At 36.8% G+C, this 27,594-nt stretch overlaps 1 long non-coding RNA gene across 5 annotated transcripts; it reads left to right on the top strand.

Annotated features, from left to right (window-relative positions):
- The first annotated feature begins 22 nt into the window (after nucleotides 1-22).
- Nucleotides 23-16,978, top strand: LOC136256276 (uncharacterized). 5 transcript variants are annotated; one of them, XR_010701421.1, is made up of 8 exons: nucleotides 23-121; nucleotides 1,349-1,457; nucleotides 1,795-1,864; nucleotides 13,380-13,614; nucleotides 13,670-15,891; nucleotides 15,949-16,088; nucleotides 16,143-16,635; nucleotides 16,686-16,978. It is a non-coding gene; the product is annotated as an uncharacterized lncRNA (long non-coding RNA). The 5 variants fall into 5 exon arrangements; XR_010701419.1 differs by having other exon boundaries at nucleotides 13,670-13,765; nucleotides 15,695-16,088; XR_010701417.1 differs by having other exon boundaries at nucleotides 13,670-16,088.
- Nucleotides 16,979-27,594: the final 10,616 nt, after the last annotated feature.

The following is a 27,594-nucleotide window of genomic DNA, read 5'->3' on the forward strand; positions in this document are numbered from 1 at the left end:
TTGTGAAAAAATCTTGCAAGGGCCCGCGGCCAGTCACGTGTGACACTCCACGTGCACGTTTCAAAGCGCAGAAAGCGCCACGCGTCGAGGCATAAACAGCGAAGTGTTCATTTATCAAGTGGTGAGTTTTAAGGAATGAATATTTGTGCTTTTTTACAGGTCACACTAGACGCTGGTCGATAACTGGACCATTAATTGGAAGACTCGAGCCCGCGGATATAGATATTTTGTGGTATCACTGTAGGTTGGTTGGGCCCGTAAGACAACCACTGTAGTTGACGACATGACCTTCCCCCTACTTACATTACATGGCAATTGTGTTCGAGTGTGCTTTGCCACCTTTTAGTATAGAGTTTAAAATCAAGGTAAAGTGCCACTATACCACTATAAACTCTGCTGAGTATTCTTATTTACCTATTGTTCACTTGCAAATATAGATTTTGCCCATGATTCGAGGTAATCATACAGTAGTATAGTGACCACAAAGGGCTGGGTGTGGCCAATGAAAAAAAAACCTGCCTAACTTCCCTGACAACAATGAGGCAGTATTGGTTAGGTAAAACTAAGCCCAAACAAACCTTAAGATCAACCTGAAATGCTTTCAACAAGTCACTATGGAATTTTTTTTTCAATTGAAATTTTCTACTAACTGACAAGCATAACTAGATAACAGCTAAGGCTACTGGCTTGATTTTTTCATTGTTTGATGTCATTTCAACTGGATACTTGCCTTTTGGCATACCGCAGTGTGTACAATGCATTGTTCATGGACTTACCAGTGTCCTCCTTTGTGTCTGTGTCCCATTCATCTTTGCTGACATTGAAAGGTGTCGATTTGGCAGTAGCACACGATGGCTTCCTGTCATAATGGAAATCATCTGTGTTTTTCATAGTGGCTACTTTGATTGCAGAAGTGCTTTTCAAAAAGTTTTTGATTTGTAATGCTGTGTAATGGGCTGAACATAGCTGACAACGATGCATAATGGATACTTCACTTTTCAGATGATAATTGGTAGCTGGGACGTGCGCATCATTTGCTTACCAATGCAATTACATCATTATAAATATTATATAGTGATATATTGAGTTTCTTGAATTAGGGATGTACATATTGTGATATACCAATATGATTAACAGCTAACCTATATATCAACCAATAATAATGTATATATGATGTCATCCACTTGTGTAAAGTCACTACTATAAGTCAGAGTGCTATATTTTCTATAATTTGCTGTAAATCTTAATGCTGTGTTGCTTGACATTTCATTCCTTTGTTTACACCCACTGTAATGTTTTGTGTAAATGATATAGATTGTGTTGATATTACATGTCTGAACTGTTGTAGGTATATCATATGGACCATCTTGGTCTATAATGAAAAAGGACATACATGAAAAGGGACTTGCAAAGAATTGGATGGGGAGTATCAGCCTCTGGAGCTATCAAATATAAAGGTACAGTGGATATCTCACATTCATTGTTATGCAGCTCTATGTTACAGTATGTATGTGGGTAATTATTTAGAGACAATTATTACTTGGAATTTCAACTATATAGCATTGTAAGGTTAACATTTTGTTCTAATCCTTTGCTATATACTAATATAAATACACTTGGTATTGCAAATGTCTAGTAGTACTGTCAGTATTGCCTGCAGAATTCTTTTATATTATGTAACCAAGTAGTATCAGAAGGTACACTGGCCAATGATCTGGGTGTACGGGTGTAAACTGTAAAAAGTACTTTTATAGTGCATGTCAACAACAATTATTTATAAACTTGTTGGTTTAGAGGTTAACTATAGAGAATATGGTCATCATTATTTCAATCAGAATTAACTTCAAAGTGACTTACAGATAAGGTTAGTCAGTATTACAAAAGATCATAGGTAAATATATTGTAAAACAAAACATTTTATATACTGATAAGTTTGCCAAACCCTGCTTATCTACCCATTGTAGATGTAAGCAGTGGTACGACACTGACTGCAAAGTTTTCCCTAGCATAGTAAAATAGAGCTGTAAAAGTGTATGCTTAAATACTAGAGGTGTACCGATATAAGAAAACTAAACCGATCCGATACCGATACGATATGGATTAATCATTTTGAAACCAATACGATACCGATACGATATACTGATATAACTAAGTGTAGCTATTTATATTTGAGGAACCACATATGCCATGTTCAACTTTATTTTAGCTACTGAAGACAGTTTTAGGATCATAGGCTATGCTTGGTTACCCATGGTGGTGTGGCCTCTATTGACAGCTCAGACTATATATAAGGCACCCACAAATATTTTAACACATGCCCCTGCCCAGATTAGTCTGCATTTTAATGGCTTGTAGAGATGGCTGGTTGTTTTATGCTGTGCTCTTGGTTCATTTTATTGCTGTTTCCCCAGGCCCACCACTATGAGTGTTTGTTGTATGATTGGTAAGCTTTGTAACAACAAAACAGTAATCATCCATGCACTTAGATGGCTTCGCGTAGCGTACTGCTTTTAGACAAGGAAGACAACTACTGTTTCCCGCCCTTGTTAGCTAAATAATAGGGTTTATAATGTGGCTTGATCATTGGTCCTCAAGATAGTTCAGTTGTTTATCGGTGTATCATATTGGTTTTTAGCAGCAATATCGGCTCCCACCGATATAGTAGAAATGTCTATATTGGCCACCGATCGATGTATATCAGTACACCTCTACTTAATACCAGTATCAAGGTGGTTTTGTTCATTGCATATACCTCATGAGAAGAATATAGAGTACAGTAGAACAGTGGTGTACTACTCTAATGCTCTTTAGGGAAGACCTTGGACACCAAAATTGATTCTGAAACTAGGACAGTTCTGTTTACTTAGTAAGCATGTGTATTCACTTGTAGGTGTATGCAATGTTGTGACAGCGACCTAACTTGGTTATGAAGTTAGGACAGAATATTCGTGTCCTGTTCAAAGACTTTTTCATTTTTAGATAAATAGTAATAATTTAGAACTTGGGATTTGTACTGTGGGTTTTAGTAGTTTTTGTTTAGTAAAGTTAAGACATAGTGACTGCTCTATTGAGTATTTGTCAATGATGTGTGGTCTATTGAGGTAGCTAAGAACTTGTAACATTATCTTTACAACAATGTTACAAGATAACAATGTGACAAACGAGATAACAATGTGCAATGAAATATTGCAGAGTCTATCCATGCTAGGTGATCCACAGAGCTAGTGATGTAGTTATACATTCACTAATTCATTTCTCTTGCTTTTGTACCACAAGTTGTAGTAGTGCAGAATTACATTGTGAAATTTTGGGCTATTGTACTTACCAAAACTATTAGGGTATTCATTCCTTTAAACAGTTCTATAAACCAATTTCTTGTGTGATCTCCATAGCTGAGGATTTACCTTCAGTTGTGTATCAGCACATTGGAATGATGGAGTTCACTTGTGTTACCATATGTGTTCTTTGAGTAACCATGAGTAACCTCACCTACTGTACTTAGGAAATATACCAGACAGGATTGTGCTACATAGATCAGAGTGTTACACATATATCTTGTGTGCAGGATATTTTATATGCAGATTACACATCTGTCATAGTAATTGTTAGGTTTTGTCTATGTTTGTGGGAATATTACTTGTCTCCTAGTACTTTTTAAAATACGTAGTTGACACTATAAAGACTACAAGGTAAAGACCAAGAAGTGTCAGGTGATCTAGCTATTGTCTTTAGTGCAATTTGTTGACAGCTTACATCCTTTCTATATTGAAACTCAGCATATTCCATATAATAATTCTGTCTACAGGATAAATATTTATATACACTTGCATGTAATTTTTCTGAACAATATACAATCACATGGTACAATGTAACTGAACATAACATGTAATGTAGTTATTATATACAATGAAAATACAAAATCATATAACTATTGGTTGGTTAGTTTTATATAACATATTCTTTTAGTATTTCCAGTTGTTAGTTTATTATGGCAGTTGAACTCTTTGCACCCCTCTAATGAGCCGCACCCCTTAACTTTCTCATTCTTTACACCTTTGTTCTTAGCGTTTAGCTTGAGCAGGATTATTATCAACATGTGATTTTTTTTTCAACTAAATTTGGCATAAACTGTTGAAGCAAAACTCTATGTATGTCACTGTACTATATCACGATCACTTGTATGCTTCTGTTCTAAACTAATTTCAATTCATTTACATATATACACTACTATATTTTTAAGGAAGAAACAATATTATGTTGTTAAATTTTTGGTGGCAGTGATGATTTTGGATACACATTCAAGAATACATCTGTCTTGTGAGTTCATCCAGAAATATTAAATTTCAACTTACAATAGACATTTTTCAAACACTTCTGGCTTCTAATATGGTATTTTAAACCCCAGTGCGTGGGAGTATCAAAGCGTTGTGCTGGGTTATAACTACCATACAGCTAGACAGAGTGGTACTGCTACTGTACAATATATTAGTTATCACCCAGTGGCAACTAACTTATCACCCTGTTGCGGAGCCACTCAGTCTCGTTTGTGACATCATAATAACTGTGAATGATATTGTTTACCAATGGAACAAAGAGCCAAATAAGGAAATATTGATACAAAACACCAACACAGCACTTAAACTAGCTAAATCTTACAAGAAAACTGTTAATCCTTTACACAGTAACACTACAAGTTACCAATATGATAGTTTAACAAATGTCAAGAACAGTCTGTGATGATTTTTGCTCCTGCAATCACTCCCAATGGTCACTATGGTGAAGAACTAACTTCCTCTAGCTTCATCGTTCTATCTTGGACTACAGTAGCCACTTGTTGGTCTTTTTTTTTCTCTTGCACACCATGCGATACCACCATACCAACTTTTGGTGAAGGAAAATCGTACCTGGAATTGCTGCTTCGTAACACCGCCCTTCACTACAGTTTGTAGGCAGTGTGCAAGGTCTCTCTTGTAGCTATGAAGTAGAATCTCCACACAATTTGGACGAAATCTTGAGCACAGTGACAGGAACTCCAACTGGAACTTAATTTACTATCCGTAAACTTCTGCGCACTCCTGCACACTGGGATATAAAATAGTTATTCCCGTATACTCGGATGATATCATTGTTATTATACTCGTCCTTGGCTCCACCTCGGACTCGTGTAATGACAATGATATCACCCTCGTAATGGGATATAACTATAACTTAATGATATTCTTTGTGTTCACCAGTAAAATATTTTGTTCACCATAGTAAAACTATAGAATGAAATACGAAACCATTCTGGGAAAAAGCAAAAACAAAAAATAATTATGTAATAGACCAAACTATAGCTGATACTAAGCTGAAATAGTCAAGACGATGGGTAATGCTACCTGGCTGATAAAAAGCATATTGATGAAGTTTTGGTTAACTATATATGCGACAAGTGAAGCAAATCAATCCTTAGGTTTGTTACCTTAGTAACAGCCAATCAAAATACAATAACTTGTTTGCACATGCTGATACAGTTGCACAACATGGCTGTCTATCAGAATATTAATTGACAACAGAACCTCATCAGTACTGACACCACTTACTCAATAACAGTTCTTGAATATATTAAATATAATACAACTGAAGTCAATAACAACAATGCAATTCAATGTAGTGAAGTCAATAACAGTTCTTGACATTTATTAAACAGAATACAATTTGTATCGTGTGCAGTAAGAGTGATGTAATTCACAAGCTTGGTAAAACCTGTGCAAGTGCTTTGTAAAATTAGCACTGAGGGGCAACTTGTATCCTACTATTATTGCCTGTAGTGAAGTCTAACATTAACTTCATGGGGATACTGGTTTCATCAATGTATGAGACCAATAAGCCATACACGATGACTGTATCAATAAGTTGTCCACTATTCAAGGCATTCACCAAAATGGTATTGCTAACTTTAATCAAATTAGCAAATGCTTGTGGATAATTACTACTATCAGTTACATTCATTTTAAATTTGACAATTGTTCCACTGACTTTCCACACTGCTACAACTCCAACTTTCTTGCTCTCCCTATCTACTTTGATGCATGTAAAATCTGGCCTTGATTTTTCGAAAAGGGAAAAATCGTTTTGCTGAAAATTCATGACCATGAAGTCATGTATTTGCAATTCTTTTTTTAAACTGTGAATCGTCCAGTTGAACTTCTTGCTGTATGCTTAATGGTTTAACCCTCCTGATATCGTTTGCTCAACCTGAATATTTTTCACATATGGATTTACATACATCATCTTTCAGCTTTGCAGCAACTTTCAGTCTTTCCATCTCCATGGTGACAGTAAGGTCTGACAAGTCTTGTATCAATTTATCGTTAATATCATGAAACTTATCTTCTAACTGGTCTACCTTATTGAATACTAAAGTAGATTGAAATACAGTATATCATGGTTTGTGTTGATATTCCTCTTCAACTTTGCTGCAGATTCTTTTTACCTTAGCAATGGGAAAGGAAATTAAAATTTTACTGTCATGCATTGAATTGAAATTCGTTGATTGTACCAACCAGTTAGCACAAAGAAGCTAAAGATGGCTATTGATCTGTATATAAGTCACATTTCTATCCTGTACTGGAGACATCTACACTAAGATACTGAGAGTCATGTGAGATCAGGGTATTACTGGATCACTGGTGATCCCAGCAGGGTATATTGTGGAATGACTTATACACTGGATCATCTTCTGATGACATGGTCTAAAAGCATCATGACATGTTATAGGTGCACATACTCCTATTTATGCAAGAACGTTGTTTCCTATGAAGTGCATAATTTCAAATAATTTATAACCACAGCATTTATAAAGTGTCTCATGAGAACATGTTGCTGTGATGCCTTGCCACTGTAATTTACCTTTGGATGCATCCATCGTGTAGGTTTATGCATTCACCAAAATGTTTTTCAAATAAATTTCTTTGCTGATAAGCTATTACTAGACTCTTATATAACAGTTGCCAGAATCCAATTGGTTTATAACCTCTTCATAACCTTGTTGACTGTTATCATTGCTGTACTATGGAGGTACATGCATGCTCTCTTTCTCTTTAAATTTATTAGTTAGATCCAATGGAGGTGATTTCTCTTGTTTGTCATTGTCTGAAAGATTTTTACTTGTATTCTTTCAATAGAGCTCTGGATATTTTATCCTGTTTGCTGTTACTTGCATTTTTTTCTGCTCCTTTTATAACAATGTAGTATAAAGGATTAATGAGTCTGTCAGCTAACACTTGGTCTATGTATTCTAACATCACATCAACTGAATAATGATGGGCTGGTAGTATCATTGTTATTGTGGGACTTCAGTTCAGGTAGAGTATGGGCTATTGCAATTGATAGCATTTGTGTATCCTGTTTTGTCCCAGGTGTATCAGTCTTGGAAATATGAAGGATTATTTGAGAGATTGACATCTGGTCTACAGCAATTACAATGACCTGTTTGATGTTAGTATAGTCTCAGTAGTCAACTCTTGTAGAGGTCACAATATGATGACCTCGAGACTTGATTACTGACTAGCTATACTACACTTGTACATGTGCTAGTTGTATTTGCTTATGGCTCATGTTATAAGTCACTCAGTTTGGGTCCCTTAACTTGCTGTTTAAAGATTACATTTGTGAGGTCACTATTGTGACTTTACAACAGAAGCCATGTGTAGTTTTAATCTGTAAAATCCTCATGTGTAGTGGTTGCATAATTTATTGTCTGCGGTGTGCATTTCTGCTTTAGTGGCTGTGTGACTCACTACTGTGAGTCTTGATAAACTCTGTCATATCTATGTCTTGTTTCAAAGTCATAATGTAATTTGCATTATGTCTTACAACAAGGAAACTTTAGTTTGTATAATGAATTGATGTCCTCTCGACTATTGAATGGAGTTTGCTTTTGCCCCACTGTCTGCTTTTTTGCAGTCCACTTCCTAGGCTACCTTTAAGTGTACTTGTATGTTACTCGTATTGTAATATTTTCATTGCAAATACAGTGCAAGGTGTATGAGAATATATCACACAGGGTCGATGTATGGCAGTATCAATCCCATCAGTAATGATGTGTATTGGATCATCTTGTGAGGGTCCTAACAAGTCAGGGTACTAATACATTAACCATTACAATAGTTGCACTCTCTAAAAGCATCTCAGTCTCATCACATGTTGTAGGTATGCAATAGTTTTGTCTCCAATAAAGTATGCATTAGCTAATAATTTGTAACTGCAACATTATAAATTTGATTTGAGCAGCATAAGAACGAGTTACTGTGAAGCTTTGCCTTTACTGTTTACTATTGCTTAGATTTCCACTGCCTTGTGCAGTCAAAGCTGCGGCATTTATAATGTGCATAAATAACCATCGAAATCATAATGTGTACACATAGTTAAAACAATCAATCACTCTCTCTTCAGTTTCAGATGATACATCCCGTGATGTTGTCTGACTCATAAAATGGCTGAAACCCTAAGGGTTCTTGCCACCTTTGTAACATTTAGTGGAACATGCTGCTTTGAACTAGATACCGATACAGTAAGCACTCATTAGATGGCTGTGGTAGTGATCATTTTTACATAATTGAGTCACTACTAGGAGCTATGTCAGTCGCCTACGTATACCCATGTGAGTCAGTGGCATGTTCTACAAACCCAAAGATCACCAATCTTTACTGCATGCACACATGCAAGGTAGCTAGCTGCAACTGAACGAGCTGGTAGTTGCATACTAATTTGAGTGTGCTGTCTTCCTAATCATCATGTACAGTTGTTCTTTCAAGCATTTATTGTTGTTCACATTAAAAGTATTTGGTTTGCAGTAGTTAGGATTTATGAAATTAGTGATATCACAAAAAAAATTACAAACATAGAATTACAAAACAGTATATGTTGGCTACTCTGTTTCTGATGGACCACATTAGTCACTACTAACCAGGCATCATTTGAAAAGTACTTTCTAACAATGTGTTTGTCAACATTTTCATCTAGAACAGCATTTGGAACCCTTTCTGGTCTTGTCTTTGCATCTTCTTCAATTAGCTTTGAAGTTGCTACACAAAATAATATACCTGCAGTTGTAGCTTCTGGGAACCAAAGAAAAGACTTATATGCTTATAGCCCATTTTCTGTCCCATCATCAATTTCTGTTGGTGCCACATATGCTAAAGATGTCGCATTATTGTTCTCCAATCATGGAGGACAGTAGACTGTCAAGTTGTCAATGACTGTTGTTTCATCTCATGTCTCCTTTTCCTAGAGTTTGACCATTTCTCTTTCTGCCATCCAGCGATCATTAGCAGTACATTGGTAAGGTTTCTTGCACGTTATCATTTTAGGTGTACATGTCAATAGAGGTTATCAAGATGGGTAGCAGCACTAATAACATTGTTGTCATCTCTAAGAATCAGCATCAAGTATTTCTTCATTATGTTGTTCTCCTCCTCACAAATGTCTGGCTTTGGGGAGCACACGTTTCATTATTTCAGGAAGAGTGTTTTATGCTTTTTTGTTTTGTTTTATTAGAGTCTTTAATGCTCAGATTTTGGATTATTCAAGTGCTCATCGTTGAGTCAAGTATGATTGGTGAATATGAGGAGTAGAGTAAACGATAAAGAAATTGGCTAGGGTGCTGAGTTTGCCGACCTGAAATAATTCCCAAGCAAGTGGCAATTTCTCTCAAGGTATATATCACACAACTCAAAAGATAATTATAAATGTTTTTAAAGGCTGAAAATTACATGGTCACAGCAGCATGAAGTAAATAGCTATGAACGGTAAAAGTTTTTTTGAAAGCATAGGCAAATATTATGTGCCCAAGCTACAGGACTGTGTTCATTACTAATCTATCTTGGACAACTTTTTATTGGTATTCATATCCAACAAGTTCTCAGCTGTAGTGAACTTTCCATTGTTGCGGCAACTGCTTGAATAGTTTCTAAATCACAGACAGTGCAACAAACTTTATATACATAATCCAAAGTACAGTTTTCCATGCCCTATACTAATAGGATGATTATGTTCATCACAGAAGTTTCTAACAATGAGCACTTTTCCATCATCAGATACACGCAGATGAAATATTTGAAGGTGAAAGATAAAAAGGAGTGCTGAAATGAATGAATATTTGAATATGTCAGTATGACATTATTCAATTCGTTAACACATTATTCAAATACTCATTAGCACTTCTTAGCCCTTTAGAAGCTGTGCTCAGTTGGATGGAACAAGATAATCCAAAAATGACTCCATAAGAATTTGGTCTGAAATTTTGTTGTTGGTCCCAAAACACTTAAGGCCACAACAAGAGAAACGCAGTACGTAGTATCCACTAACTAGATACCCATGGGACAAGATTTGACCAAGTATTGAAAATTAGGTCATATCCACTTGAGGGTGAACAGCGGGGATAACCAAACAACCACCATCAAATATCTCCAAATATGCTACCTCCCCAACTGCAGAATATAAATCTCTTGAAACACTTCTAGCATCCACACCTCATTTCTCATCTGAGGTGTAAAATTGTTTGCAAGTAAAGAATTAGATTGATACAGCTTAATAACATCTTCGTATATGTTCTGTCACCAGACACTGTAAATACTGTTACTATTTGTAGCATTTTCTCTAGTGAAAATGAGGCAACTGGTATCCGCTATATGAAAACAAACTTTTAATTTTAAAAAACTTAAGTTTTAAAAATTACCTTGTATCAATCAAAGCTTCATGTTCTGATTCCTCTATCTTTTTTTCAAGTTGTTCTTGTTTATTTTACACATAATAGGGCTCCACTATCTACTTGTACTAATATACCTGTATACAAATATCACAATCGTCATTCTTCAGATAATTCAATGGGTGTGGAGCATCTTCTGTATCATTTTCTTCCACTATTATAGCACACCCATCCAACTGTAATTGACTTAATGGTACATCAGGAGCAACAACTCTTTGTGGCAAAATAGTGTAAATCAGATAAGGTCTCGTCAAACTCCCCTTGGGAGATGCCACTTAATATATTGCCTACATATGACATGTGATAGCTAATGTTTTCTGTGGTTGGAGAGCATAGTGATAATATTTTAAATTATCAAATACACAACTACTTTTCATGACAAACCTATGTACTTGTGATTGCATTGGGATGTTATGGTGTTATGGTTCACATGAAAGTCTCAACTGCCATGTATCATGCACATTATATACGTAAGTTCAAATGCTACATAATGATACAACCTCACCATTGTAAACAACAAACCAAGTAGAACTGAGGTATGTACAATGTACTGAGCCTGGTCACCCCCTTTCTCTACTTTTTGTATGAATACTATTCAGCACTCAAAATATTTTGGTAGTTGTACAATTTAATTATGAATGCAAGTAAGATTGTCCTATCCCCCTCCCCACAGTAGAAACAGCTAAATGCCTTAGTTGTTAAGGTTGGACTCAAAATTATTTACTGTATTGCCGCATTTGGAAATCGTAAATTCATCCATGTACCATCCCTTCTACTGTACTGCTCAATTCTAAAAATCGTCCCTCTGCATGCATCTAAATAACACACTAATAATCACAAATGATAAATTAATATTAAATGTACCTCTGCTTTCACTTCATTCTCAGCTATAGCCTGTTGTTCTAAAAGTACATCCTACAAGACAAAAGTTGCACTTGAACAAAATTTGCATGCACAATCATTTCTGCTTTTAATGTATAGTAGAACAAATACATCTTGTCATTTTAAAGTACACAAAAATTTTTGGTACTCTATTATCCACACGGCCAGAACTAGCACTAATGGTGGACAGGCCATCTAGGTATGTTAGTGTATAAGAGTGGTTCAACACTTGTAGCAATCATGTACACCTTTCAGCTGGCAACTTTAAAAAAAACAATTAATTTTGCCAATGCAGAACTGAATAAAAATCAAAAGTAGGGGTTTAATCCTTAATGTACAACTCGTAGAAAACAAGTAACTTTATTGGCTTCAAAGTGTAGTAGTTTTTTTTTAAAATACGTCAATACCAATTTACTCTCGACACAGCGATGATACATCTAGAGAATCTAGACTGCTTGAAAGTTTCTTTCTGTCATCTACATGTAGCAGCCTGCTTTTCTCTTCAGAATTATCAGATGCAGCCAATGGAGCAAACTGACCACATACAATGACATACTAAACCATACCAGTGATGTGCCTATACATAAATATCTAAAATCTCTACTGTGCTATAGTCCTTAATACAGCAACGCAATAGTTTGTAAGCCCTTTGATTTTATAACTCATAGAAATTAGCTAGCCAACGATAGCAGGCTTTCATATTAAAGCTTGCTTGGTAGCTACCAGACAACATTTGTGTTCAATGTGGTACCCATGTGAAAAGTTATAGTAGAAACGACAGTACTCACTTGATGCCTCATTTAAAGCCTCATCCTGTTAATCTTCAAGTTCTTCTATCATTTTATTTGCTCCTACACCTTGATACCTGCACTCAGTCACATTGCACTAATAATGACACGATTTTGCATGCGTACTAGAAACAACCAAAAAAGGAATAAATTGCCGTTATTATTTAAATCTTATGATGCCATGTTTGAATTTTGCCATTTACAAAGTTACACACTCCTTTGTCCTCCGGACTCAATAAGCTCCTGATGTTTGCAAGGTTATCATGATCTACATAAACAACTATCTATTATGTGTAATCACTGAGTTCTTTTCATTTGACATGTCAATTTGCAACTTGTGGCTAATTATTTCCACCTCTTGGCCACTGTTGGGTTTACATACTATTTTGTGTTGTAATGTGGCGTAGCTGCACTGGTCTGCACTTTTAGCATTGTAACTGCTTCAATTTATCCACTGCACAATCGGTTTAGGTCACTATTTACAAGGTGGTCACCACAGACCATCAACAAATTACCTGAATACATACCAGAGTCTTGAGATCAGTCCTCCAGCAGTTCTGCAGCTGAATAGAATAGTCACAGCACTCCAGCAAGCTTTTTGAAGTTTAATTTAAGCCAAATGTCAACATTTACAAAATAAGCACAGTTTGTACATTCAGTAAAATTGTTTGCAAATAGCTCGTACTTCCTTTTGCGAAAAGGTGCTTCTTTAATGTACGGAGCTCTTCTAAAGTTGCAATGGTGCTCTTGTCTTAATGATGAGCAAAACATGTGTATGGCATTATTTTATATTTGTCACAAATATTCATATAGCTCACTACAGTATTACCGTTCCTGTAGGTTGACATTCCTTGGCCAATTTGAAAAGCCATATATTTTTGCTCTCTGAGTTATATACTCCTGTACCTGACATACATGAATATACAATGTTAATAATATTGTTTCTACACTTTCTATAGGAAAAGATATATACAAAGTAATTGAAAATTTTCCAAGGAAAAAGACAAAAGATCCTTATTGTGACAAAAGATGGCTTTGTATACCAGCAACTGGTTGCCAATAGTTTTTTTTTTTATCAAAGCCAAATGATATATCTTTTCAGGTGAACACAGGTGGCATTCCTGTGTTTAAATCCTCAGGGTGTTCGTTTTGGCCAATACATTTGCTTATTAATGAATTGCCACCATCTATTAGGTAAGACACATAAGGTACGTGTATCATGTGTATATATTGTATGTGTATATGATAGGTCTCTGAACGAGAACAGATTAGGATATGGTATGGTAGTAGTAAGCGTGATGTCACTTTTTTTAAAGCCACTGGCTAAAGTTGCTTTACAGTGAAGGTGCACTGCTACATCATGTGTTAAGTAACTATATGTACTGTCTCTTCCATGAGTAAGCATATTTATTACCAGCAAAGAAATGATAACGTGTCGCGCTGTACTCATATGCCTAACTTGTGATATGCCAGCAAAAGCTCAAGTTTTAAATATCACCCAATCATTGGCGGATCCAGATGGGTTTCTGGGGTTTCAACAGAAACCCCCTTTTAAATTTAGCTTAGTGGCATTCTCATTACATAAACATTGTTGTATTGACAATTTGTCATAGCAAACAACTACACCACTGTATTCAGTAGTATGCATGCAGTTGCACTTAACTAACACCATTTATAGCTATTAAACCATCAGCAACACTTCATTTTTCATCTCCCACTACATTAAAAACGCCGGATCGAGATACTCTAACAGAGCAGTAAGTAACTACTCTAATAGAACAATCACAGCCACAGCTTGTAGTCACCATATTAGCCTGATGAAGCTAGAGGAAGTTAGTTCTTCACCGTAGTGACCGTTGGGAGTGATTGCTGGAGCGAAAATCGTCACGGACTATTCTTGACATTTGTTAAACTATCGTATTGGTAACTTGTAGTGTTATTGTGTAAAGGATTAACAGTTTTCTTGTAAGATTTAGCTAGTTTTAAGTGCTGTATTGGTGTGTTTTGTATCAATATTTCCTTATTTGGCTCTTTGTTCCATTGGTAAACAATGCCATTCGCAGTTATTATGATGTCACGAAAGAGACTGAGTGGCTCCGCAACAGGATGATAAGTTAGTTATCACTGGGTGATAACTAATATATCGTACAGTAGCAGCGCCGCTCTGTCTAGCTGTATGGTAGTTATAACCCAGCGCGGCGCTTTGATACTCCCACGCACTGGGATGTAACAACTATTACAAGCACATATTTACACATGCTTTGAAGTTGTGTTATGATGTTAACTTGTCAGCAGGTATAATTTATGGTTTACCAAGTGGGTGGGCAAAATCAGTTTAAAGGCTTCTTAGCCAATAATTGGCTTGACCTAGACAATACTGGTTAATAACCGGTTTTTCCATACTGGTTCTAAACACTTATCTATTACCAGCAAAGAAATGATAACATGTCGTGCTGTACTCATATGCCTAACTGGCTCAAGTTTTAAATATCACCCAATACAATGGTTTCTATAGTTGCAGTCACTGCAAGCAGAAAGGTAAGGATACCATGTGAACATCATAAGCAAGCTTCATGACTAGGCCATGAACTTTAAGTTTTTGTGGTAGCCTCAACTAACCACCAACTAACCACCATGAAAATTATAACCAAATTTTCTATCCATGGGAATGTGTAGGTAATCAAAAATATACTCAAGAAAGTTTGATGCCATAAACAGTTTAATGCTAAGTCTGACAGACAGACAGACAGACAGACATAATTCAAACATGTAATCTTTTCAGGATCCCACGTGTATACGTACTGCAAGTAAACTATTAGTGTTTTTTTTCCATCTGGTATGCCGTTAGATATAGAGTTAGCCACTTTGATTAAATACACCCTGTAGTAATCACAACTTCATGACATACAGTGTACATTCATACAAGAAATACAACATTCACTTAAATCTCTTGTCATTGAGGTCCTGTATCTTGCACATTAGTGAAAAATTGAATGGGGATAATACAGATGCACCCCTAAATAACAGATTTGCATGTTTTACAATAACAACATAATGTAAGTATACTTGGTCCAGGAGCTAATTAGCAAGTACTATAATGTACCTGTAAGCTCCACCTTGGTATTTTATATGCATAATAAAGTTTTGGCATGAAAGAAGCTGTTGTAAGGTCCCACTGCATGTGTATATAGCTGTTACAAACTTATTTTAAGTAGTTCATTATTAATTGCAGTTGCTTGGTAACAGTCTACCATTTGTCATGTTTCTCCTTTAGTTTCTCTTTCATAAGTTACTACATTATAGTCCTGTTGTTCTTCATGGAATTGTGCCTGATGCATACTATGAACATCATTTACTGCTAGTAGAAGGGACATTACTCTCCTACTGAAGGATTGTGTGAACAATCAAGATCTTCAATACAGTTTCAGTTTGTTTATCTAATCTATTGCTATCTATTCCCTTCATATTATGGTAAAAAGAATTGTGTAAAAAGTAAAACTTATGCTTGTATTTTACTGAATGTGACAGTTTGTTTACATTCTTTGATGCATCTACCAGACTGTGTACGTAACCTTGAACCTTTATGGTCTCATTCCTGTTTTTCTTTTGAGTCTGCCAATGGTGAGTTACTCAAGCTGTTCAATGGTTCAACAGGAATAGAAAAACAGGTAAAATGCAGCTACCATGCAATTTAATGTTATATTTGTTATACGTTTCTACAGATAATAAAACATTTAAGTGAACTACAGAAGAAGATGCCAACATACGCGTATGCTGAATCATTACTAGCCGATGATAGTCTGGAAATGGACTTCTACCATAAAATGTGCTCCGCATGTATACTATTATGTACAGATATACCTATCAATAAAAACACTGTGTCAGTCGCTGAATCAGTCAGTATACTGGGAAACCTCAAAGCATAAGATTGGATGATCAGGAGAAAGCTAGCTTTATTATTAATAGTGAACCTTGTTACTAATGGGTCAGTGTTGCTGTTCCCACTGATTTTATTACATAAAGCAAACAGGGTTGTCATGATAGACACAAGAAAAACATTGAGAAATGATTCTTGCTTTCTATACAAAGTTGGTGACTCAGTTAATGTGAGAATTCTGCACAAGGTCATCTTACACAATGAAGACTGCCTTATCTTTGTCAATCGTCTTTCAGCATCAGGAGGAAAAGAGCTTGTAGTAAGTGCTGTTTAATAAGGTGTGTCTTTAACAAGTTTTGAAACAATTATTTATGTTATTGACATGCAGGTCAATAAACAGATGAGATAAGCATCAAGAATCATTTTTGGTAATGAAATGAAGATTGTGACCTATTATCTACCTTTACTATGAAAGAAACCTTTGGTATATATATAGACCTATAGTATACTGATAATTATAAAATTTTCTTTATTCAATTCATTTGTGTACTTATTACACTATAGTTGTGTGTAATGTTTGATTTTTGGAAGTCGATAGTTTTTATCAATAAGATTTCACAGATGTGCTGATCAAATGGCTATAATTTTTGTACCATTTTGTGGTTATATATGATTGTACTTGCAGTGGATATTTTTTATATATATATATATCTAAACCAAAACAGCCAAGCTGTAAAAAAAGAGTGCGGCCCCCAAAAAGGCCAGGATGAAAAAAGATGTGAAATCCAAGGTGGCGGCCAAGAAATGGCTGTGATGGTAGATTAATGGCAAAAATTTTAATTACGACAATTCATTTGAATTTGCATTGCCTCCTCCACTAGGATTCGGCATCAAATTCACCCGAATTGTCGTAATTAAAATTTTTGCCATTAATCTACCATCACAGCCATTTCTTGGCCGCCACCTTGGATTTCACATCTTTTTTCATCCTGGCCTTTTTGGGGGCCGCACTCTTTTTACAGCTTGGCTGTTTTGGTTTAGATATCACTTCTTTTTGTATTGCAAGCCACAAAGCCAGCCATTAACTGGCTTTGGTGCTTACTTTTATTTTATTTTTTCTTTTCTGCAGGGATTGTGGAACAAAGGAAGAAATATTGTGTACAGTTTTTGTCTGATTAAAAATATTTGTATATTTAACAATGAATGATAATCATATACTGTAGGTCATAAGGTGACTTCTTATACATAACTGAACTGTAGCTGATACCTTCATTGTTTGTAGCTGAACTCTTTTCAGAGTGACTCGTTTCTAGCTGAACTCACTACATGATGATTTGTTTCCAACACATATTTCTACAGGGTGATTTGTTTGTAGCTGATCCCTATAGAGTAACTTGTATTTAGCTGATATCTCTACAGGTTGACTTCTTCTACCTGATCTCTCTACAGGGTGGTCTGTTCATAGCTGAACTCTCTACAGGGTGAATTGTTTGCAGCTAAACTCTCTACATGATGGTTTCTTCGTAGCTGAACTCTCTACCAGGTAACTTCTTCTAGCTGATCTCTCTACAGGGTGACTTGTTTGTAGCTGAACTATTTGCAGGGTGGTTTTTAGTAGCTGAACTCTCTACATACAAAGGGACTTCTTCTAGCTGGTCTCTCTACAGGATGACTTGTTTCTAGCTGATCTCTCTGCAGGGTAATTGTTTGTAGCTGAACTTTCTACAGGATGATTTTTTTTACAGCTGAACTCTCTACATGATAGTTTCTTTGTAGCTGAATTCTCTACAAGGTAACTTCTTCTAGCTGATCTCTCTATAGGGCAATTTGTTTTCAACTGAACTCTCTACAGGATGGTTTCTTTATAGCTGATCTCTCTACAAGGTGACTTCTTCTAGCTAATCTCTCTACAGAGTGAATTGTTTGTAGCTGAACTTTCTACAGAGTGATCTGTTTGTAGCTGATCTCTCTACAGGATGACTTGTTTCTAGCTGAACTCTCTACAGGATGATCTGTTCATAGCTGAATTCTCTACATGGTGGTTTCTTTGTAGCTGAACTCTTTACAAGGTGACTTCTTCTAGCTGATCTCTCTACAAGGTGACTTGTTTCTAGCTGAACTCTCTACAGGATGATCTGTTCATAGCTGAATTCTCTACATGGTGGTTTCTTTGTAGCTGAACACTTTACAAGGTGATTTCGTCTAGCTGATCTCTCTACAGGGTGATTTGTTTGTAGCTGAATTCTCTACAGAGTGACTTGTTGTAGCTGAACTCTCTACAAGGTGTTATAGTTGAATTCTCTTCAGTGTGACTTATAATGTTATAAATCTCTACAGCAACATATTTGTAGCTGATCTCTCTACAGGATGACTTGTTTCTAGCTGAACTTTCTACAGGATGATCTGTTCATAGCTGAATTCTCTACAGGATGGTTTCTTTGTAGCTGATCTCCCTACAAGGTGACTTCTTCTAGCTAATCTCTCTACAGAGTGAATTGTTTGTAGCTGAACTTTCTACAGGGTGATCTGTTTGTAGCTGATCTCTCTACAGGGTGAGTTGTTTCTAGCCGAACTATCTGCAGGGTGATTTGTTTGCAGCTGAACTCTCTACAAGGTGATCCTTCTAGCTGACCTCTATACAGGGTAATCTGTTCATAGCTGAACTTTCTACAGGGTGATCTGTTTGCAACTGAACTCTCTACCTGATGGTTTCTTTGTAGCTGAACTCTCTACAAGGTAACTTCTTCTAACTGATCTCTCTACAGGGTGAATTGTTTCTAGCTGAACTCTCCATAGGGTTATATGTTTGTAATTGAACTCTCTACAGGATGGTTTCTTTGTAGCTAATCTCTCTACAAGGTAATTTGTTTCTATCTGATCTCTACAGGGTGACCTGTTTCTGGCCGAACTCTCTACAAGTAATTTGTTTGCACCTGAACTCTCTACACGGTAGTTTCTTTGTAGCTGAACTCTCTACAAGGTGACTTTTTCTAGCTGACCTCTCTACAGGGTGATTTTTTGTAGCTGAACTTTCTACATACAAAGTGACTTGTTCTAGCTGGTCTCTCTACAGCATAACTTCTTTCTAGCTGATCTCTCTGCAGGGTGACTTGTTTCTCTACCGGGTGATCTGTTCATAGCTGAACTCTCTACAGGATGATTTGTTTACAGCTGAACTATCTACATGGTGGTTTCTTTGCAGCTGAATTCTCTACAAGGTGACTTCTTCTAGCTGAACTCTCTATAGGGCGATCTTTTCGTAGCTGAACTCTCTGCAGGGTGATTCGTTTGCAGCTGAACTTTCTACATGATGGTTTGTTTGTAGCTGAACACTCTACAAGGTAACTTCTTCTAGCTGATCTCTCTACAGGATAACTTGTTTATAGCTGAACTCTCTACAGGGTGATTTGTTTGTAGCTAAACTCTCTACGATTCGATTTGTTTGCAGCTGAACTCTCTACATGGTGGTTTCTTTGTAGCTGAACTCTCTACAAGGTATAGCTTCTTCTAGCTGATCTCTCTATACAGGGTGACTTGTTTCTAGCTGAACTCTCTACAGGGTGATCCTTTCGTAGCAGGGTGATTTGTTTGCAGCTGAACTCTCTACATGATGGTTTGTTTGTAGCTGAACTCTCTACAAGGTAACTTCTTCTAGTTAATTTCTCTACAGGGTGACTTGTTTCTAGCTGATCTCTCTACAGGGTGATTTGTTTGTAGCTGAACTCTGTACAGTTTGATTTGTTTGCAGCTGAACTCTCTACATGATGGTTTCTTTGTAGCTGAACTCTCTACAAGGTAACTTCTTCTAGTTGATCTCTCTACAGGATGACTTGTTTCTATATAGCTGAACTCTCTACAGGATGATCTGTTCATAGCTGAATTCTCTACATGGTGGTTTGTAGCTGAACTCTTTACAAGGTGACTTCTTCTAGCTGACTACAGGATGATCTGTTCATAGCTGAATTCTCTACATGGTGGTTTCTTTGTAACTGAACTCTTTACAAGGTGACTTCTTCTAGCTGATCTCTCTACAGGGTGATTTGTTTGTAGCTGAATTCTCTACAGAGTGACTTGTTGTAGCTGAACTCTCTACAAGGTGACTTATTTATAGTTGAATTCTCTTCAGTCTGACTTATAATGTTCTGAATCTCTACAGCAACATATTTGTAGCTGAACTCTCTACAGGGTGACTTGCTTGTAGCTGAATTGTTTATAAGATTAACTGTTTGTAGCTGAACTCCCTACAGAATAACTTACGATGTCATATAATTCTATAATGGAGTAAGTTATAAACGTAGCTGAATGCTTTATTAGGGTGACTGTTCTATTAGAGTATCTCGATTTCGCATATGCTACACGTAGTTGGCTTTGGAATCATAACTCAGTGGTTTGTAATCCGATTCTTCTGTACTACTGCAAGGACTTTTTATGATAATTATTCCAGCTACACACTGATTTTCAGCTAACTGCTCTAAGCGGTTTGCCTGGTAGGCGTGAAAACTAATAGATTCATAAAAATCGATCGCGTAATTGTGACATAGGTTGGGTTTTGTGTCATATCTCGATGGCCTTTACCTGGATTCCTTTCAAACCACAAAAAGACACTCCTACGATAGTTACTCCATCTACATAGCAATTTTCAGCTCATTCCTTCAAGCGGTTTACCCTGTGGGCGTGACAGACCTTCGACCTTATTTTATGCAAATAATCGGTAATAACTCCGTGACTGTTCATCGGATTCCTACCAAACTTGGTACTGAGATTCGCCTTAATGAGCCCTTTAAGTGTGCCAAATTTCAGCCCGATTGGAGCACGCATTCGTGTTTTAAGGCGGATTTTGCAAAGTGTGCGAAAAGAAGAAGAAAAAAACCCAAACTTTGGCCGCTCGTATCTCGGAAATGGCTGGAGCGATTTTCTTCAAATTTGGAATGTGGACTCCCCTACCTAGCCGGCACTTCTGTAGCAATTTTAGTTTCAATCGGATAAGGAACCACGGAGCTACAAAGGTGTGAAAATCTCGTTTACTTTCTTCCTGTAAATATACTCACAGTGTGGCGCGCCGGCTTCTTGGGCCGCACGACACACTACCGTGTGTCTTGATACCAGAGCTACTGAAATTTATTACTGTTAGTTGCATATTTCTAATATGCGACGAGAAGTAAGTGATAGAAGAAATGTTTAGCAATATCCACACCACGTTACCTTGTGCTTCTTAAGATGAACAGCAAATTCTTATTGCAAGATGGGTGCAAATTATTTTTATTGGTGCTTTTGGAAAACGATTCCCAAACAACTAAGTAGACATAACAAGGCTACAGTGTCTGGGGGCACAGACTCCCTGCTTCCAGAGATATTATACTCTATTAAGCTAATAATAATACAGCACATTTACTTTCCTGTACTACATTCTACAACTAAACCTGTATGTAATTATGCAGTCAAAATCTCAATTCACAGTTAGTCTCCTTGGTTCCTTGAAAAGAACTCTTTGCAAAGTTGAGACATCTTATCTGTGCACATGAAGGACATGGTGATCACACATTGCTGGATGAATAAGAATAAACCTCCCATTGCACTTATAGCCTCGTAGTAGTCATTGTAAATATAACTGGCCAGCCAGATGGTTTCAGACAGACCGATGGTAGCTCCCATGCCAATGGCCACATTCGAAAGCTTGTGAGAATATTGCCCAGAAATGCTTTCTTTGAGTTTACAAAAATAATAAAGATAAATACCAAATGCTACAAGTTGGACAAATTTATTGATGGTATTGTTGACTTCCATGATCAAATATGATTTGTAAGCGCTCTGACTGAAGAATATGCAGTGCCCATCTGGCTGTAGAGTGAACCTGCCAGAACTGCTTATCAAATCATAAGCCACTATTGCACCAATGAAGATTCCTATTGAGCCAACTACATAAGCAATATACCTCTTGAAGAGATAATTAGATCTTCTATTGGAAATCTGTGTGGAATGATGATTGCAATACATGATATAGGCAAGCTAGATAAGGACACAGGTGGCAAAACTATCTATAGCCATGCTTGTGATCATGAAGGTGTTGATAGTGGTTTGACACACAAACTGTGAGTTGACAGCTACCTTGTAATGCATTATCAGCTTAGCAGTGATCATGATAGTCATTGAGCTGACCGAGAAACTGTACAGCATCAATAATATTCCAAATGTGCCTCGCAGCTCTTTGAACAACACGTGAACACCACCATTGTATCCACTTACCATCGTTACTATTGTAGTGAGCGCTATTTGGCCAAAAAAATTAGCTGCTTTACCATCAGTGTGCATGGGACTGAACGTAGTGCATAGCAACTCCTTTTCTTGCTTAGCAATCACCACAGAAGTATGGCCATCTTTAGCGGTAACCACAAGTAAACTATCGGTAATGTAGACAATAGCCAGTCTTTCTCCAGTCTCAATCTTCATGATGGTACAATTATCAACCAGGCAGTATTGTAGGGTAGTGACTCGTTGGAGGTCAGTGATATCATCACCACTGGCAGGTAGCTGTTGATCAGAATGGTGAAGTGATGTCACCTCACTGGCAGCAATTACAACAATGAAGAGTAGAATATGACAAGCCATCAACCTTCCTTCTTCACTTGACTCAGACTGAGTTATAATATTAAATAACAGCTATTGACAAGTATGTCATAGTAACACAGTACATATCACTATTCCTATCAATGTATCAAGTTCAAAGGATACTAAAAGTTAAAGGATTTTCTATATTATTTTCCAAAAAATGCAGTCTCCATTTGAGGATTAATGCACGTGTGTAACGTACAATATAAATATTAATTATTGTATTGCAATGTGGGGTTACCTTTTGGTAGGGGTTAGCAAAAATAGTTTCGTGTTACCATAGGTATGACAAAATCTTTGATTGTGGCTTTTGGTGTTAGAAGTGATAGGCAACAGGAGATATATCAGTGGGATTATGCACAATTTTGTAGAGTGGGATGATGCTGGAAACTTGTCTTCAGTGTTTTATCAGTGAGCAGTGCATGTTGGTTACGCTGCTGAAATCCAAAAAAGTCAGCCATCACGAGTCTAGCTGACATGTACTCAATCAAGCTTTTTTGAGCAATAACAAAATTGAAATAATGCAAAAAGCCGTATGTCAACAAGCATTTCTTGAGTTACCTAGCTAGTTTTTAAAACACATTACTGAAAATACATAATACATGTGTACTGTACAAATACCTAATTTATAAACTGTCCTACACCAGATGGTTGAGTCCTATTTTACAAACAGCTTAACTTGATCAACCACTATGGCTTCATCTCTATATGGTTGATCATAGCAAATTCTAACTTCAATATCTCCATATTGCAGTAAAACAAACTCTCGTTGGAACCATGGCAGATCAGCGTTAGTGCAGCAGTTGTTCTTGCTATCATAGCAGCCAGCACCGTCCCACAGTGGATCATCAGTATAGTGGGTGTTAAACTCAAAGGCTCCGATGTTTCCTGATTCACAATAATAATTTTCACCTACAAATGCAGGAGGGGATGGTCCAGGGACTGCAGCACAAGGACAGGTAGATGTACGGTAGTTGAAATCATCACTTATTCCAGCCACATAGGTCCACAAGTGTTTACGAGGTGATCCCATTGTGATGGATACTCCATCTACGTATGCTTCATTGATACTCCAGACACCATTACGCAAATCAAAACTATCAGGAGATCCCTTTTGGTATCCTCTTACAAAACCACGAACCTTATGGTAGCTAGTGTTGACAGGGAATACTGCAGAAAAGCATCCATGATCATTAGTTGGGGCTCGGCAAAATTCAACACCATTCATTGTATCATTAACCCAACCTTCAGGACAGTCATCTCCTTTGTTGACATCAATTTCTGCAATGGTAATCCATTGGCTCCTATAGTCATCTTTTTCTTCATCTTTCTCTTCTTTCTTCATCTCACATTTGGTAAGGAAGAGGTCATCAGCTTTAACAAGGTAGTGTCCTGACTTGCCATGACTGTAAGGATTGTGTTTGTAGATATCATCACAGGAGGCTCCAGGGTGATCAACATCTAATCCATATCTTGTGTCATAGACATCAAATTGACCAGCTACTACCAACAGGATCACTGCTAGCACACTATACTGAATAATCCACTTCATCCTGTAGTCTGTTTTGTGATAATGTGACAAAAATAGTACAGCATTTTATAGGCCTACAGCAGTAGAAAATGGTAAATGTGCTGACCAATTATGTCTACTCTGGCATAACACAACTAGATTCATTGACTACGTCATGCCTGTTGCTCAATTCAGATAACACCTCATGGCCAGTAGGAGGGTCAGCTGATCAGGCATGATTCTCACAACCACTTCACCAAAATGTGATGCAGTCATGACACTGTAGTAACATATCCCACAAAAACAGAAAGTGACATGTTCAGCACACAGTTTGACCTTTACAACAAGTCTGACTGCTGACCAAAGGTAGACTACAAAGGCATAGATGGCCAAGCAATAATAAGCACCTTGTGGCACTAATGGACTCCTGCTCATTTCTCATACATGATAATAGGAGCTGTTCCCAACTGCTTTGTCACTATGGCCAAATACATAAACAACAAAAGTTTGGCATGACTTAAGTTTGTCAAATCAGCATGCAAATAAAGCAGGTTGACAGATAAAGGTTTGGCAAATTTACCATGCAGCCAATATTGAACAAAATAAAACTACTTGGTAAATTAAGTTCAGCAAATTTCCTTTGATTTTGCCAAATCTGCCATTGTTCTGTTGCTCTGTTGTAAACCATACATCACACTCTAATCTGTTGGGGAATTTCTCTTTCCTTTTCCTGTGAAATTTGTGTATTAAGACCCCTGGGAGTATCCTGATTGTCATTTACTACTTTGGGACTGTACCGAAGTGTCCAGATTGTGCAGATATTTTCAAATGTGCTGATTAACAGTTTCCACTGTATGACATTAACTGTAGATAAAATGGCTTAACCACAAACACTTACATAGTAAGTAATCTGTAATTTTACAACATACTTTAATAGTGATGAAGTTACCTGGCATGATATGTATAATATTAATTTTCCAGACCTGCACACTTATGGGCTCATGGTGGTGTACATGTTTCATGCAGTATGTGTTAGAGAGCCTGAGTATCCTACAATAATACTAGGCATGAAGACACTTTACAATAATATCTGTGACACTGCCCAGTTACATGTAGCTTCTTGAAATGAACTTTAGAAAAGTACCATCTAAAATTTCCATGTATAGTATTGTGGCTGTTAATTTACCAGCCATTTCCTTCTACTGATTAAAAAGTCCCTTTAGCTACATGTATAAGGGTTCAAGTATGAGGGGATTATGTTTTGCCATCCAGCCTATATACTAAATAACCAAGAAAAGGTTTTTTTCACAAACAAAATACAGGCTGGCTGTCAAAACTAGCAGTTTGTTGCTGTAACTGATACTATTAAATTAGACAACACTTGTACCAGTGGGGGATATAGTGATCAAGTTAGACATTGTTATTGGTCACAGCTGACTACATGTGGACATAGTGGAGCCTGTATAGGAAATTGTCATTGTTCAAATTAAATTGACAGAACACATAATACATCATGATTTGGTTGTCAAATTACATTGTAGCTACTTCCCAAATTACTTAACATGGTCACAGGTCTAAATACACTAAATAAATCGCACTGCAAAAAACTTGGATTTACAGACCCAATGGCATATTTAGCACATGTGTAAAATAGGTCAAATTTGCAACATATGTGTTTGTAGAAATGTGTAGATTTGTGACTATACAGCACATCATGATCACATGTGATGGAAATGGTATTTCAACACATTTGCTCCAGTAGCACATAAATGTTTGCAACTTCACTACATATGTGCACAGTGCACAAATGTATAACAGAAAAAGGATGACTATATGTACTTCACCTGTGATAGGGTATATAGCACATAAAAGGAAAATTCTTTTTTTTTTGCTGTGTCAGTTTGTTGTTGGCTTTCCTCTACTTGTACTCAAGTATATTGTAATCTGCTAGGCTAGTTCACCACTTCCTCTTACTAAGTAGTCCCTTCACAGGAAATATATTTAATGTGAAACAGGGAAATGAATTAGCACTCCAATTTACTGTCTAGCTATATAGTCTGTCTAGCTATATACTAGGTAGGAAAGATGAAAATGCATAACGTATGTATGTACGAGCAAGGTGACTTGTTGCTTCCATAACTATCGTGTTGCTGATATGATTGTGCTGTATGCCACATTGAACACAACACTAATTATTCATGGCAGTAGTTTATGCATAGTGGACATGGTCTAGGAGTATGGCTGACAAATAAGTTACTTTTTAGTATTTAAGGATTATATTACTTGTTTCCTGTCACCGAATGGAGCAAAAACTGATGCAGGTAGGAGGTGATTATTGATTATATTGTTATTTCAGTATCTGACTGCTCTATTAGAGTATCCCAATCTTGGAGGGGACTGTACACCCATACACCCTGTTGAACAAGAGTGAAGGGACTTCCACCCTTTTTGCTATGTTGATATGCATAGCTATTGCATTTACCTTTTATCATGAAATAGTACTTTCACGTGATCTATAATCAAATACTTAAATTTGGTGTGGCTACCTATCAATTGATGTGGGTGGTGATGGGACACAATAATGATGGCGTAACTACAAGCTATGAACTTTATGTAGTACTGTATGTAGTTTGAGTCCTTGGTCAGTTAGTCTAATAGAAAACTCTATACTGCCACAAGTAAATTCACTTTCTTGCTTCACCACAACAATAATTTATTAGGTGATATCATGCCATCTCAGCAAATCTGCCAACAGTTCAGGAATTGTGGTCAATGTATATAGCCAAAACATCTGTGTGATCTGGTTATGTCAGCAGAGTTACAATTTCCTGCATAACTACTGCTAGGCCTATAAAAAGTCTGCACTACTCTTGTCACATTATCACAAAACAGACTACAGGATGAAGTGGATTATCCAGTATAGTGTGCTAGCAGTGATCCTGTTGGTAGTAGCTGGTCAATTTGATGTCTATGACACAAGATATGGATTAGATGTTGATCACCCTGGAGCCTCCTGTGATGATATCTACAAACACAATCCTTACAGTCGTGGCAAGTCAGGACACTACCTTGTTAAAGCTGATGACCTCTTCCTTACCAAATGTGAAATGAAGGAAGAAGAGAAAGATGAAGAAAAAGATGACTATAGGAGCCAATGGATTACCATTGCAGACATTGATGT

Source organism: Dysidea avara, chromosome 5 (genome assembly GCF_963678975.1).
Source record: "Dysidea avara chromosome 5, odDysAvar1.4, whole genome shotgun sequence".
NCBI classification, from domain to species: domain Eukaryota; kingdom Metazoa; phylum Porifera; class Demospongiae; order Dictyoceratida; family Dysideidae; genus Dysidea; species Dysidea avara.